Below are 16,004 nucleotides of genomic sequence, written 5' to 3' on the forward strand. Positions count from 1 at the left end.
TAGTCTCTTAGCAGTTTTTAAATAGGTAATACAGTATTGTAAACTATAGTCACCTGCTGTACTTAACATCCCAGTGACTTAATTATGCTATAACTGGAAGGGTGTGCATTTTGACACCCTTCACCCGTTTGGTCCACCTCCAACACAATCTGTTCTCTAGAAGTTTGATGCTCTGGGGTTATTTTTGTTTTGATTTCTTTTGTTTATATTCCACATATAAGAGATGTCATATAGTATTTGTCTTTCTACACCTAACTTATTTAACATAATGCCCTCTAGGTCCATCCATGTTGCTTCAGATGGCAAGAATTCCTTCTTTTCTCTGGCTGGAAATGTTCCACTTTATATATATAGTGGAATATATATACATATACATATATATGTAACAGATTTTCTCTTTTTTTAAGTTTTTATTTTAATTCAAATTAACATAGTGTTACATTAGTTTCAGAGGTACAATATACTGAATCAGTCAGCAATTCTATATATCAATTGGTGCTCATTACAACATGCGCACCCCTTAATCCCCAACACATATTTCACCCATCCCCCAGCTTACCTCCCCTCTGGTAACCATCAATTTGTTCTCTAAATATAATTAAGAGTCTGTTTCTTGGTTTGTCTCTCTCTCTTGTTTTTTTCCCCCCTTTGCTCATTTGTTTTGTATCTTAAATTCCACATGATCTAATATATTGTTGAGAACTTTGGTGTCCGTGTTCATCAGGGATATTGGCCTATAGTTCTCTTTTAGTGCCATCTTGTTTTGGTATCAGGGTAAATGCTGATCTCATAGAACGAATTTGCAAGTTTTCTTTCCTTTTCTATGTTTTGGGAACAGAATAGGTATTAACTCTTCTTTACATGTTTGCTGGAATTCACCCATAAAGCCAATCTGCCAGGAAAAAAAAAAAAAGTTGGCACCTAAGAGTAGAGTAAGTCATAGGGAGAGTATGAAGATGGTGCTGGCCAGTTTTCATCCCCAGAAAGTATTCCAGTGGACTTTTAAATGTGTATGTTAAATGAGAGGCCTGCCCCTCAGGCCAACACTTTAATTTCACTTAAAGTCTGAGCATGATCTGCTGCCTCTGAGCCTGGGGCAGATGAGTCCAAGTACACAAGCCCTTTAAGAGATATTTCCCAATTTATCACAGCTTTGTAGGTCTTATGAACAATAGTTCCATTGCTTTTCAAAGCTCGATCTTCTGGCAGTTTGTCTCTTAAAAGACAAACTTAAAAGTTTGAATCTTAAAAATTATTGTGTCCAACATGAGAAAAGCTCCAAGGCTTTGAGTACTCTCCCAATCATGGGTTGCTGGACCAGGGCTGCGGTTTATAGTGAGATTGTGTCCCCGTCTCTCCTACCCATTTTATGTGTAGGGGTTGCTCAGCCAGCCTTAAAGTTTTGTTTAAAAAAAACTGTTCCTTAAAAAAATAAGACAAGCGGAGAGGGAGGCAAACCATAAGAGACTCTCGACTATAGGAAACAAACTGAGGGCTGCTGGAGGGGAGGTGGATGGGGTGAGAGAATAACTGGGTGATGGGCATTAAGGAGGGCACTTGAAGTAATGAACACTGGGTTTTGTATGCAACTGATAAATCACTAAATTCTACCTCTGAAACTAATAATACAGGATATGTTAATTAAACTGAACTTAAATAAAAAATTTTACAAAAGAAACTGTACCATATATAGCTATAGACTTGGTGTGTCCATGGAAGGATCTTCCTATGTTGCCATCTTGATCCAGAACCCCTAAAGAAAGAGTTCACTTTTGAACCCACTGCAGTTGGGTATATCCATAGTCGTTTTGACCAAGAATTGTGGTCATATTTGTTGTTTCAGGGCTGCTTATATAATTACTAGTGCATACCCCTCCAGAATTATCTTTCCTTCTACCATGATAACCAACAACATACCAGACCATGTCTTAGTTATAGAAAGAGGCCAACCCAGAATGGACACTTTGAGGTCACCTATGATGAGGATATAGCCTGAGTAGGATATAAATCCTTGTTGTTTTAAATTACTGATATTCGAAGCTTTGTTTTTTCCCTTTTAGCCTCGTCTAATACAGAGACCATCCCATCAGATCATGAGCGGGAAAGTCTCCTGGGCAGACTATGTCTTACTCATATATGTATCCCAGGGTTTAGTATAGACCCTGAGACATAGCAGATATTCAATATTATTATTTTTTAAAGATTTTATTTATTCATGAGAGACACAAAGAGGCAGAGACACAGGCAGAGGAAGAAGCAGGCTCCCTGTAGGGAGCCCGATGCGAGACTCGATCCCGGGTCTCCAGGATCATGCCCTGGGCTGAAGGCAGGTGCTAAGCTGCTGAGCCACCTGGGCTGCCCTCAGTATTATTTTAATAACTGAAAAAAATACCTTTAATCCTTATCAAGACAGCATTAAAATGAGGTCCAATACCTAAAATTTTAGGGAACAGTTTTTTATAATCCATAGAAATTGAGTCTAATGCTTATCTTAGAAACCTGATCAAGAGGAGTTATTATATGAGTACCTAAAACAGAGTCAATGACTTGCAATTATAAATTTTGTATAGACCATCCATTAAGCAAATACAACGGTTGGCAATTGAAAGTCGTAGGGAAAAGGTTACTTAAGTGATTTCAGTCCATTTCGAGTCTCCAGAGATTCTCACTTTAATATTGGTGCAATGGTTATAACTGCATGCCTAGGTCTTGTTCAAGACATCTTTGCTTCATCAAATACATAAGACTTTTTGCCTTGTTTTCATCTTAGTATAAAAGTTCCTCCCTGTGGATGTACCGTACAACAGATGGATCTTGATGAATGGTATTGTTTCCCCTGTGAAAGCTGCCAATTCCTCACATAATACCTTGTAAAAACTACTACCATCATTTTATCTGGCTTCTAACTACAGAGATGTCTTCACTTTTTTTTAATTTTTATTTATTTATGATAGTCACAGAGAGAGAGAGAGAGACAGAGAGAGAGAGAGAGGCAGAGACACAGGCAGAGGGAGAAGCAGGCTCCATGCACCGGGAGCCCGACATGGGACTCGATCCCAGGTCTCCAGGATCGCGCCCCGGGCCAAAGGCAGGCGCTAAACTGATGCGCCACCCAGGGATCCCGAGATGTCTTCACTTTTATTAGTGGATCTAGTTCTTTAGCCCTTGTAATTGTACATGGATGATTATACATGTGCATGGTGTTAAACATCCACAGTAATTCTTCTAAGAATATCAACTATGCAGTCATAATATTTGAAGAACAAATGATAGTCATGTCAGTATTAGTCAGAATTTCCTGAGAAAATATTCCAGAAGATATATTTATATTGTAATGGTTACATGGCACCTAGAATTGTTACACTTCTTATGAAACAATATATTTAATTGGAAATAGTATAAACTTTGGAATTAGATTTATGTTTGACCTTTGTCAGTTACTAATTATGTAGCTTTAAGAGAGTTAATTTCTTTGGGACTCTTTTTCTGATCTGTACTAAGGAATAATAAGCCTTACAATGCCAGTGGGTAATTATTAGAAATATTTTGTTTAGATGATATATAGCACAGTACCTGGCAAAAGTTGTCACTCATCAAAAGACTTATTATCAATGTGGTTGCTATCTTATACCTTCTATGCTTTTCTTAATACTTTTGCAAATAAAATACCCAAGTGTCTTAGGACATAGGAGGTCTGCCTTTTGTTCTATTCAGGACTTTGATTGGATGAGGTCCACTCACATTATGGAGGAAAATCTGTTCTACTCAAAGTTTACCAATTTAAAAACAAAAAACACCCTCACAGAAATATCTAGAATAACGTTTAGTCAAATATCTGGGCATTATGACCAAGACAAATTGATATAGAAGATTAATCATCATACCAATGAATTCCTTCCCCTTGACTTTGACTTTCTGAACATACAATCCCCATACTTTACCACCTTGTGAATAAACAAGATTATTTGATGATTAAACAAAAGCTATAATACTTGTTGAACTGCTCTCTAGTGGAACTTGAATGAGACTCTCCAAGGATGACCTTTCCTCTTATAAAACCTATTAAGAGGTAGCAGACATCTGCATTTTGAACAGGGATTAGTCTATTTTCATGATTGGTTTACACAGCTCCTATTTTTACTAGAGAAAAAAGAGAACAGAAGGATTCCCATTTCAAAGCAAATGGTATGTGAAATCATCAGCAAGACTCAACAAGATTGCCATATATCTCATAAGCACTGGACGGCATCACTAGGACCCTATCCTCATTTTAGCAGAACTCACCCGGGAGCACTTTGGAAGAGCACAGCATGCTCTGTTAGCATTCACCATGAGACAAAGTTGGTATACATTTGCGAGGATGAAGCTGAAAGAACCACAGTAAAGAAGAAATCAAAGAATGAGATTAGGTTTATAAGGCCTGTGGGATCTTGACAACATCATCGCACAACAACCATGAGTGGCTACGCTGGAGGAAAATGGTGAATTAAAAATGACCTGATCCTTTCTGACGGTGTCTTCATCTTTCTATAAACTCAGTAAATTCAGAAAGGCTGAACCCTTAGTGAGAGGTTACTGGTACTACCAAAAATAATTCTACCCTAGATTTTTTTTTTAGTCCACTGATAAGAACACTTTCATGTTAAGAAACCTTTGGTATCATATAGCAACATGATACAGTTTCACTGAATAGGGTCTCCTATTTAACCACTACATAGGTGAAATGTCAATTTGCCAAATTTAACATTAACAGCTTTTATCCTAAACCTGTTCCTAAGGAATTCCCTTACAGCTCCTAGAAGAAATCTTCAAAGTTAAAATGTGGAGGCAGATAGTTCACATCTATGTTATATATATATGCAAGGGTGCTCCCAACAAGTTGATTTCATTTGTGAAATTTAATCTCAAACAGTGGTTGACTGTCTGCCAGACATTTGCCTTCAGTAATCTCACGAATCGATCATATGTTGTAATTGAAGTTGGAGGTTGAGATTTCTAATCATGATACCTGTTTAAATTTTTCTGTCTGTCAGCCAAAGTGTCTGTGGAGAATATTCAATTTTATTTCTTTCAAGATAGCATAAAAGCATCTCAGTATATGAATCCTAGAAACAATCTGACCACATCAACTCTCCCCACAATTATTCCAACAGCCCTTTCAAGAATAGGTTATTTTAAAGTTGCAAAGTAGAGATTGTATTCAATTATCTTCAAACATCCTTTGAAAATGAATTTACACTGTCTGGTATTACCAAGTCTGTCTCTCACTCCTATTCTCTTCGCAGTCCTGTTAAAAGAAAACCAGGTGCTATGAGGTGAAGGTAAAATATGTTTGTCACCAGAAGAGAATAAGCAATAAAGGTAAAGTAGTCAACAGTAAACAGACCTCAACAGAATAGCCCTTTATTGACTTTGGGCTAATCCTACCATAAATCTTGGAAAGCCAACATTGCTACTTAATATAGAAGCAAAACCCAGTAACACACAACCACAAGAGCTGAGGGTACTTTCAACAGCTAAATAACTCTGATCTTGAAAAAGTTCAGTGTTAAACATTATGAGAAATGGAATTCCCTAGTTTAGTATGAATAATAAAAATTCTTGTTTCTTTGTTCTAATTTGGTAATTTTAGTTTTATATCTTTTCAAATGAATGATTTCTAATATAAATGATTTTTGAAAGTGTTCTATAAGCTTAAAGCAGTATTAAATGTGTACAATTAAGTTCCAATAGTCTTATTTGAAGGTCACAATTTTAAGGTATTTTTTTCATTTAATTAGTTATTACTATGGCCCCCTGCACAAAATTCTTCTTTACCTCTCTTCTAGCTCATATTTTGTCACTGGTAGAAAACTTTAAAATCACTTAATTGTCTAATCCAAAAAGCTTTGTTTTCTTATGATGGTATACCATCAAATATGAGTCAGTTGTGCCTTGACATCATGAACATAATATTTTGATTGTGCTTAGTCACTATATATTAAGGAGACAAACTTAGTAAATTGCCATTGAGTGGCATCAAAATCTGCTCTCTTTGAGTTTTAGGAGGGCTATGGACCATGCAATACTAAACTGCCAACATACTCCTATGACACTCGTACAAATCTCTGCTCTGCCAATTTTTTAAAAGATTTTATTTATTTATTCATGAGAGACACACAGAGGGAGAGAGAGACAGGCAGAGGGAGAAGCAGGCTCCATGCAGGGAGCCCGATGTGGGACTCGATCTCAGATCCCAGGATCATGCTCAACCACTGAGCCACCCAGGGGCCCTGTTCTACCAATTCTGTACATGACAGTGATTTTGTCTATGAACTCCTGGACAGCAAAGGGCCACGATTTTTTAAAATTTGCCTCGCCCAAGCCTCCCACAGTATCAAGCACATGGCTACATCTTGGACATTCAATTTATCTTTACAGAGTGAATAAACAAATGAATAGACCAGTTCCTCTTAAATGGAGTTTAATTCTCCTGTTCTTGTTTTATTTTAAGATTTATTTACTTATTTATTTGAGAGAGAGAGAGAGAGAACAGGATGGCAGAGGGGGAGAGAATCTGAAGCAGACTCCCTGCTGAGCGTGGAGCCCACATGGCTTGATCTCACTGACCCTAACCAAGAGTAGGAAGCTTAAAGGACTGCACCAATCAGGTGCCCCTATTCTTATTTTAAAAATGTTTCCTTTTTTAAAAAAAAGATTTTATTTATTTATTCATGAGAGACACACAGAGACACAGGCAGAGGGAGAAGCAGGCTCCATGCAGGGAGCTTGACATGGAACTCGATTCTGGGTCTCCAGGATCACGCCCTGGACTGAAGGCGGCACTAAACCGCTGAGCCACCCAGGGATCCCTAAAAATGTTTCTTATAGTGCATTGTACTTTTAAGATTTTATGTATTCATGAGGGACACAGAGAGAGAGGCATAGAAATAGGCAGAGAGAGAAGCAGGCAGGGAGCCCAATGTGGGACTCAATCCATGGATCCAGGATCACGCCTTGAGCCAAAGGCAGACCCTCAACCGCTAAGCCACCCAGGCGTCCCTCTACAATATTTTCAATGTGTTACCAATGGCAACATCCAATGAGGAGGCAAGTTTTAAGATTATGAAAGTAAATCATATTCAACTACTGGATTGTGAACTTCTAATATTTCTTAAAAATGTCATGTTCAGAAAGGAGTTTAAAGTCCACATTATCTGGTAGGTTCTGTGTGTTTGTTGCATCAGTTGACAGCCCTGGCTCCCTGGGAACTCTCTTTCTGCATTTTCTCAAACTCTAGGTTCTGCTGGTTTTCCAATTGCTCTGTCCACACTTCATGTCTTTAGCCAGCAGCTTCTTCTATATTATCTGCTAAAATGCCTTAGATCTTCTTCTCTTTCAACACATTCCTTCTGAGACAGCCTTCTTAATCATTTCCTCATCATCTAGAGGGTAACTATTCTCAAACTTCTGTCTTCATCTCTAGGGCTGTATATTAAACTGTCCGTTCAATATCTCCAACTCAGTGTGTCCATATCAATTAATATCACCATATAGGTTAGGCCAAAAATAGAAATCTTTCTGAGATTTTCCCTTTCACTAAATTCATATGTTTAACTAATACCAAACCCTATTGATTCCACTTCTTAGGTAATGACAGCCCCATTACGTCACTTTCCTATCTTAGTTCAGGCCTGTTTTCTCATATACCTCTCAATTCCTTGCAGGTGACACATTGCAGACAATTATATTTTCTGAAGTATAAACCAGACCTTTCACCTCTCCTCCTTAAGGTTCTTCAGTGGTTTATTATTTCCTAGAGAATAACATCCAAGTCTTTTAGTATGGCATTTTAAAGGGCATCATGATAGAAACTCAGCCAGCCATGGTTCCCCTCACACATAGGGTTACCCCATGAACGGATTTCTCTTCCATGAGCAAAGACACCATGTTCTGTACCTCCATGCCTTTGCATAAGCTGTTGTCTGTTATGGTAAAGTGAACTAGCCAACTCTGAATTTCTGCACATCCTTTAACTCACAAATTGAAGAATTCCAGAAATGGGGAATTCACTATTTCCCAAGGTACCCCACTTTACACCACCTAGAGCTGACACCACAAGGAGGTATTCCTTGTAGTCACACAGAACAAGTCAATTTTTTTTTCTTCCATATGAAAGAAAGATGGTGATGATCTTCATATGAAAGAACGATGAAAGATCTTCAAATGAGTTAAAACATGTTACTCCTAGTGCTTCTATTCTGAGATAAATATCCACAAAGTCCTTTTATAAGGACTTTTCCCACCCACTAAAAGTTGGCATCGACAGAGTGAAGCTTGACTCTGCCCTTTGTATTACGCACACCTCACAACCAAGAGACAGACTGCACACAGAGAGCTGGGGTCCACTCTCATCATGGAGTTAGGAATTAGGCCCCAGCTTTGTTTCCCTATACAATTGCAGTGCCATTCATAAAGCATTTGGAATTCTGGGTTTGTGGGACAATTCCTTTTTATTTTTCAGTGGTACTTTCATCCCATTGTCCAAAGTAAGAAAATGAAATTGGACCTGAACTCATTGATGAAGAGTAGCAGAAAGAGCCATGGGGAATGTATACAGGGGAGGCTATCTATAGTTTTTCCCAGGAACATCACCCACCACAGGAAAAGGAGAAGGCATAGACCCCCCACTAGGTAGGATCTCTTGAATTTTCAATTATCCTCTCTACGTCCTACGAGGTACTGTTCTTTTGTTAAGGCACTCCAGATGACCAAAAACAGAGGACAGTGTTCCCTCTCCCAAGAATAGTTACCTCTGAACAAATATCAGGCTCTGCAGTTTAAAAAATAATAATGAATCTCTGACAGAATTTTAATCCTCAGCCCTCAGATAAGAGAGAAGGATGTTGTTCTCACCACTTAATTCACAGGACATAAGCAAGAGCCTAAAGATGTACCTCATAGTTGCTAATGAAGTCCTATCATGCCCAAACTAGATCCTATTACAAAGTGTGAACATTAATAATCAATTATAAGATGATAATCACGATATTCAGAGTAATACCTACAAATAAACACCTGGCTCAAAACCTACAGAAACATTTAAATCTTTTTTTTTTAAGATTTTATTTATTTATTCACGAGAGACACACACACAGAGAGAGAGAGAGAGAGAGAGAGAGAGAGAGAGAGAGGCAGAGACACAGGCAGAGGGAGAAGCAGGCTCCACGCAGGGAGCCTGACTGCAGGACTCGATCCAGGGTCTCCAGGATCAGGCCCTGGGCCGAAGGCGGCGCTAAACCGCTGAGGCATGGGGGCTGCCCTAGAAACATTTAAATTTTAAAGGAACTGCATAGGACTCATATGTTGCCCATTTTTCATTTTAATTGTAAAATTATAGGCCAGTTTTGGAAATAGAGCCCTGATAATATATTTTTCAAGTCTTTGCTTTGATTTCTAATAACTCTCTAAAGAAGTACCAAGGGAGACACTCCTGGCCCTATTAAATTATTAATTAAGTAAGCAGCTCTCAAACTTAAAATACCAGGTTTAAGTGTTACTTTTACTAATGCTACTACGTGGACACCTAACTTGTTCTACTACCTATGGATTCATTATCTAATTGAGGGGAAAAAAAAAACCCTCCGTATATTAATCCATTTCTGTCCATATTTCTTTTTAAAAAGTTGATGTTATCATAGTAATTATATGGTGCCTTAAATATTTTCCAAACATTTGAAATTTTAAATCTTTTTTTAAAAGATTTATTTATTTATGATAGAGAGAGAGGCAGAGACACAGGAGGAGGGAGAAGCAGGCTCCATGCACTGGGAGCCCGACGTGGGACTCGATCCTGGGACTCCAGGATCGCGCCCTGGGCCAAAGGCAGGCGCTAAACCCCTAAGCCACCCAGGGATCCCCGAGATTTTAAATCTTTTGTAATATCAACGTCACTCAATATCTGCATTTGTTGCTCTAGTAAAAACTTTTTACCTACTCTTCTTAATAAATACCAAGTTCGGGATCCCTGGGTGGCGCAGCAGTTTGGCGCCTGCCTTTGGCCCAGGGCGCGATCCTGAAGACCCGGGATCGAATCCCACGTCGGGCTCCCAGTGTACGGAGCCTGCTTCTCCCTCTGCCTGTGTCTCTGCCTCTCTCTCTCTCTCTGTGTGACTATCATAAATAAATAAAAATTTAAAAAAATAAATAAATACCAAGTTCAAGATGTTCTACTAGATTTACTTTTCCATAAATTAAAGGACCTAGACTTAGTGGATATTAATGCAACACATAAAATATACTCTTCCCACAGTTGTCTCCATCTCACCTACTGGCAACCTCATCATTCTACGTGCTCAGGACAAAAATTTAGGTCAGTTGTGATACACCTCCTGCTACCCTTCCAATCCTAAATTCAACCAGTTGCCCTGTTCACTCCACTCCAGCCACCAGCATCATTGCTGTCCCTTGAATGCGATATTCCCACAACAGCTTCCAGAGAGCGCTCTCCATCTCCCTCCTGCTTTCCTTTCTTCCACAACACCTATCACCATCTACCATACCGTCTGCTTCACCTACTTACTTTTTCTCTCCCCTTGTGTTATAGGTAGAATTCCAGAGATTTCTGTCCTCGTGTTATTGAAATAAACACTAATCTAAACACTGTTGTGAAGAGACTTTGCAAGGTCATTAAAGTTGCTCAACAGCCGACCTTAACATAGGACGGTCCTCTGGGTTATCTGGGTGGAGCCAATGTACGACCTGGCCTTTAGAAGCAGAAGGGTTAAGGTATGAAAGATTTGAGGTGTGGGAAAGACTCCATGTGTGCCATGGCTGGTTTGAAAATGAGTGAGTGTGACCAGAAGAGCAGACGTTTCCATGGAGGTGAGAGAGGCTCCCTGATGGTAGCTACCAGAAGAACAGAAACCTCAGAAATGAGGCTTCTGACAGAAATGGAATTGTCAACATCCTGAACGAGCTTGGAGGCAGATTCTCCCCCACAGCCTTGCTGTGGAAAGATGACACACACCCCATGTCTTCAGCCTTGTGAAACCCAGACCCAAGAAACCACTGAGCCAAGCTGTGCCAGCCTTACCTACAGAGAATGACTGACTGTCATGGTAAATCCGGGAATTTGTGAAGGAAGCAAGAGAAAGCTCCTGCATGCTGTTAGTATATCTGCTCTATGAGGGCAGGGATCCCCATCTGGGATTTTCTCCACATTGTGCTGCGGAACCTAGAATAGCACCTCCTAACAAGAGTTGATAAACACTTGTTGAATGAATGCCCACAGTATTGGCAGTCTTTCCTATGAAATCTATATTTTATAAGATGATAAAATTTTTTGACCCCAAAACCTTGAATAAAAAATATTTAAAATGTAAAAAGTGAATTGTTTTGAAAACTGTCTAATCAAGAGTTTGTATCTCTGCTAATTAGTGGCGGCGGCCGGCTACCACTCCCTAAAGTATTGGTGGACAAAATGCATGTTGTAACATGTTGGCAGGTCATAAAATCAATTTATGAGGCTAAGATAGGTAAGAAGGAAGGAAATAAGACGAAAAACATAGAACCTTAATTTTAGTGCAGGCTATAGGAGTGTGAGTGTGTGTGTACACTGGATCATACTGGAAGATCTATTTCCTACTGTAGGTGCCGTCAAAATAATTGGAAAACAAGGGCCCTAAAGGTCACCATACTCTGTGCTGTGGACCAGGATGCAATTTAGGGCCTGAGCAGAGGTGAGATGAAGACAAATGAACGGTGAATGTGTCTGTTAAGAAAGGGCTGATGAGGAAAGAACTACACTATTCCAAGTCTGTGATTAAATTTGCAAGGCAAGAGAGAGCACTGTGTTTGAAGAATTCACACAAATCGCACCATCTTAAGGTGAGGAAGTGAATCTTTTCCCCCTTGCTCTGTGTGTGTGTGTGTGTGTGTGTGTGTTGCCTTGGGGCAGGAACAGTGCACCTGGACAGTTTTCCGAGCACCCCCAGCCCCTCCCCACCAAAAAAAAAAAAAAAAAACAGAACATTTACTGAGTCTTGGTTATAAAATCCAGCAGCATCTGGAAGAAGAGGACTTGAGGCTTTAATCAACAAAGCAAAAAAAAAAAAAAAAATCAGCAAAGCATCCTAAGATGCTGTTTCTTTTCTCCCTTACAGGGAAAGGATTAAAACCCCAAGTACTTATCTATCTTCTGAGATTAGCCACTTATTAGTGTCACATAAATTTAGCTGGAAAGGAAGTCAGAAATGTCTTTGGCACGTGGAACCAAAAAATAAATCCTGGTTAGAGGAACTCGAAATTGAATCTAACTCAGTACCCTCATTTATTTTGCAGATGAGGAGGCTGAACTAAAGGCTTATACTACCCCATTATTATAACAACGTTACTTTTATATTTATCCATGATTCCAATATTTATTGTCAGTGGACTGCATATGGGTAACAAGAATAATGCAACTGTACACAATCCATTCCCCCCTCAACAGCATACTCCTGGTTGTCAGAGACCGTACCATACATTTTTATACTCTCATTAGTGCCTGCTGTGGTTTGGGAAATTAAATAAGATAATACCTGCAATACACTTAGAATGCCTCATACTCTGGAAGGGCTAAGTAAATGCCTTCATCTATGCTTTTGTTGCTTCGACTGAAATAACAGCATTATTATTATTACAGGATGTTTATGCCTGGGAAATTCTTAATATCTGTTGATTTTCTTTGCGTTATACGCCAAAATAAGATCATAATTGATGCACTTAAAATCCACATATATTTGAAGAGACATTAAAAAACTAGAGTTCTTATCTGCTTACGGCACTTTAATTAGTAAAGATGAAAGAATTCCAATTAGTTAAAAATTACTCAGAAAATATTTTAAGTATATGAAAAGTAAATAGGCCTGGGATTTGTGATTCATAAAGAGATCTCTAATGAAAATACAAAATCTTGCACACGATGAAGGTCACCTTTCTTTAGCTAAGAATCACACTTAAGAGCTGCATGACCGTTGACGTTTAGAGCCCATACCCTTGGCCATGGGCTGTGAATTCTAAAATCAAAATGTGACTTCCTTTCGGAGATGTTCCACAGAGAAAGAGTAGCAAAACATTAAAAGAAACGAAACACAGTCTATTTTTTTTCTGGGGCTCCAACAATGTTATCAAAGATTTTTTTTTTCTCAAATTTTACAAGCTCTCCAGCACCTTTCCCGCCCTGCTACTCCTGTATTATATAATTAGCGTATAATTATGTGCTCTTTCACACTGGAAAGACTATTCTTTTATTAATGACTCTTTGAAAAGTTCTTTATTATTTATCTTTGAAAGTGAGTTTGAAATCAAAAGGCTCTCATGGCTTTTCCTTCCTTTCTTTTTAATTTAGGAGTTCTTAAAAGTAATACAACAGATATACAATAGATAATTACAGAGGTCACAGGCAGTCGTAAGTTTTCACCTTTAAGGTAAGAAATAGGGTTCAGGAAACCAGTGATGCATTCTCCTTTCTCTCCAGACTAAACATTTGGGGTAATGAAGAACATGTATGCAAAATATTGATGTTCCAACAAGGGTTGTCTATTCTTTGCCTTTTCTCCCTTGTTGGGACGTACAGAAAATGGGTCAGAAGCAGCAGCTACCTGAATATAGTACAAAGACAGAAAAGGGCGATATAATTCACATTTATAGTAGGGAGTACAATGTAAGCTCCAAATTAGTCTTAAATGAGAAATTCACCCAGCCCATGATCTGTAGTCAGTTCTGGAAAGTACCACCCCATCTCTGCTGAGGCTAAGCAAATCTCATTGCTGGTTTTGGCTGACTGCTCTTTTTTCCTAACATTCGGCTAACCAGAGCACTCCAGATTGAATATGGGCAATTGAAAGGAAGGGTGTACATTATTGCAAATTTTAATCATTTCTCGAGCCGTTCTGCTTGCAGTGATAATCCCACAAGACCAACATATCTTGTGTAAGAAACTCAAATGGCTTTTGGCTGCAAGCAGCTCTTGGGTTACTTTGTAACCTATGCATGCTTACCTTCTGGACTTTTCTCATTTGTGGCTGGGGCCTGCCAATCAGGGCTTCAGGGCTGCGTGGCTCCCCACAGCCATGGCTAAGTCATTTAAGACCAGCAAATGAACAAGAAGGCCAATGAATCAAATAATAATCGGAATCCTTCTCAGTTACACAGCTGCTAGTTATCTATGGCAGGGACTACCTCTGTCCAACACTTGTACTGCGTGCAAAGTAATACTGTGCCAGAGCTATTTGAAAAATTTGTATCTCCTATACTTTTTGTACTATTTCCAGGGAAATAGCAGAACAGTAATAACCTGATGACTTGGAAACTTTTTTTTTGAGGCTTCAGGGAAATGTACCCAAATTGTCTTGTAAGCCAAAAAACATTCAAAATTGCACATCATTTTGCCTAGCCATTCGGAATACCATGATAGCCCTTTAGCTAGAAATGTTTACATAGCTTCATGCTCACCAGAAATTGTTTTCTTGTGAAGAAAAACAAAAGATAATAATTTACTTTGATTGCTCTCAAAAATCCATCTTTCAGGATCAGTGTTTTACATATGATAATTTTTCCTCTTTATTTTTTTTTTGGGGGGGGGGAGTGTTGGTGCCCAAACCAGGGAATAAATATTTTGCCTTTTTAAATGAAAATCAGAGACTTAAGAGTTGGAAGGAATCTTAGAAGTGATTTAAGAAACACCTCCAGTTGGGACGCCTGGGTGGCTCAGTGGTTGAGCATCTGCCTTCAGCTCAGGGTGTGATCCCAGGGTCCTGGGATCGAGTCCCACTTGGGGCTTCCTGCATGGAGCCTGTTTCTGTCTCTGCCTCTCTCTCTCTTTCCATCTTTTATGAATAAATAAAATCTTAAAAAAAAAAAAAAACCTCCAGTTGCATGAGTCCTCTGAGTCCTCTACAGTATCTTCAATGGGGCTCTTCTTCAGGGCAAGAGAGATGAAATAAAAATAGGAAGTACAACCCACTATATGTGGCCTAATACCTTATAACTAATAAAACACCCTGAAGGATCTAGATATAGTCTTCCTCACTCCCAAGTTCTCAGCCTCTCAATACATCTTGTTTAATTACATGATGAAAACCGGTTAAATGTGAAGAATTACAGAGGCTGAACTTTGGACCGCTGAGAATATGGCACAGCAGGGAGTGAAGCAGCACTTCTCAATTTACTATGGGAATTTAGGTCACATGGTCTTGACCTTTTCATTTCAATGATCCAGAAAGTTAACGATAATTTTAAAGGTCTGCCTAATATGAATGGAAGGATAGGAAACTTTCCTCACTATTACTTAAGAATAAGTTAAATTATCTAGTTTAAACTACAGGTGAAGAGAGTAGGTTCTGGAATGGGAGGGCTTGGTTTGAACCCTGGCTTCCCTGTTCATTAGCTGTATGACCTTGGGAAGTCACTGAAGGTTTTGAAACTTTGGTTTACTCATCTGTAAAAAGGAGATAATATTATTATCTTCCTCACTGGGCTGTTAAGAGGATTAAATGAGCTCATTCACATGAAGTACTTTGTTCAGTTTATGGCATATGTTTTAAGTATCCAATAAATGTTAGCTTCCTCATGTCCACTGAAGTAATAAAAAAAAAAACAGTTTGGTCATAGAGTGCTATTTTTTTTTTAATTTGTCTCAGGATCTCAAATCTTCAGGGAAGTTCCATGAGTACTATTTTGGACTAAGAACTAATAGTGTTAGGCAGGAAATATTTTCAAGCTATGAATAACTTGTAAGGAAATTTTATATTGCCAGGACGTTTTTAACAAATCAATATGGTTTATATCCTGTGCTGACTGAATAATACAGTTATTCTAATTAACTGATCATGTACTCCCTAGATTTTAGAAAAGTATGTCAACATTTAGCCAACAAAGAGTCATGAATAATTTGACAAAATACAAGGATATTATTTATGCTATTAGAAACTTAAGTTACTCCTGTTACTTAGTTACTTTTGTGTGTTACTTCAGTTCAGCCA

General features: G+C 38.6%; 1 protein-coding gene across 3 annotated transcripts in view; it reads right to left on the bottom strand.

The window, feature by feature from the left end:
• The window catches only part of TAFA2 (TAFA chemokine like family member 2), a 435,070-nt gene that overhangs the window by 19,638 nt on the left and 399,428 nt on the right, over window positions 1-16,004 (bottom strand). The gene's annotated exons all lie outside the window — the stretch shown is intronic.

Source organism: Nyctereutes procyonoides, unplaced genomic scaffold (genome assembly GCF_905146905.1).
Source record: "Nyctereutes procyonoides isolate TBG_1078 unplaced genomic scaffold, NYPRO_anot_genome, whole genome shotgun sequence".
Lineage (NCBI taxonomy): Eukaryota > Metazoa > Chordata > Mammalia > Carnivora > Canidae > Nyctereutes > Nyctereutes procyonoides.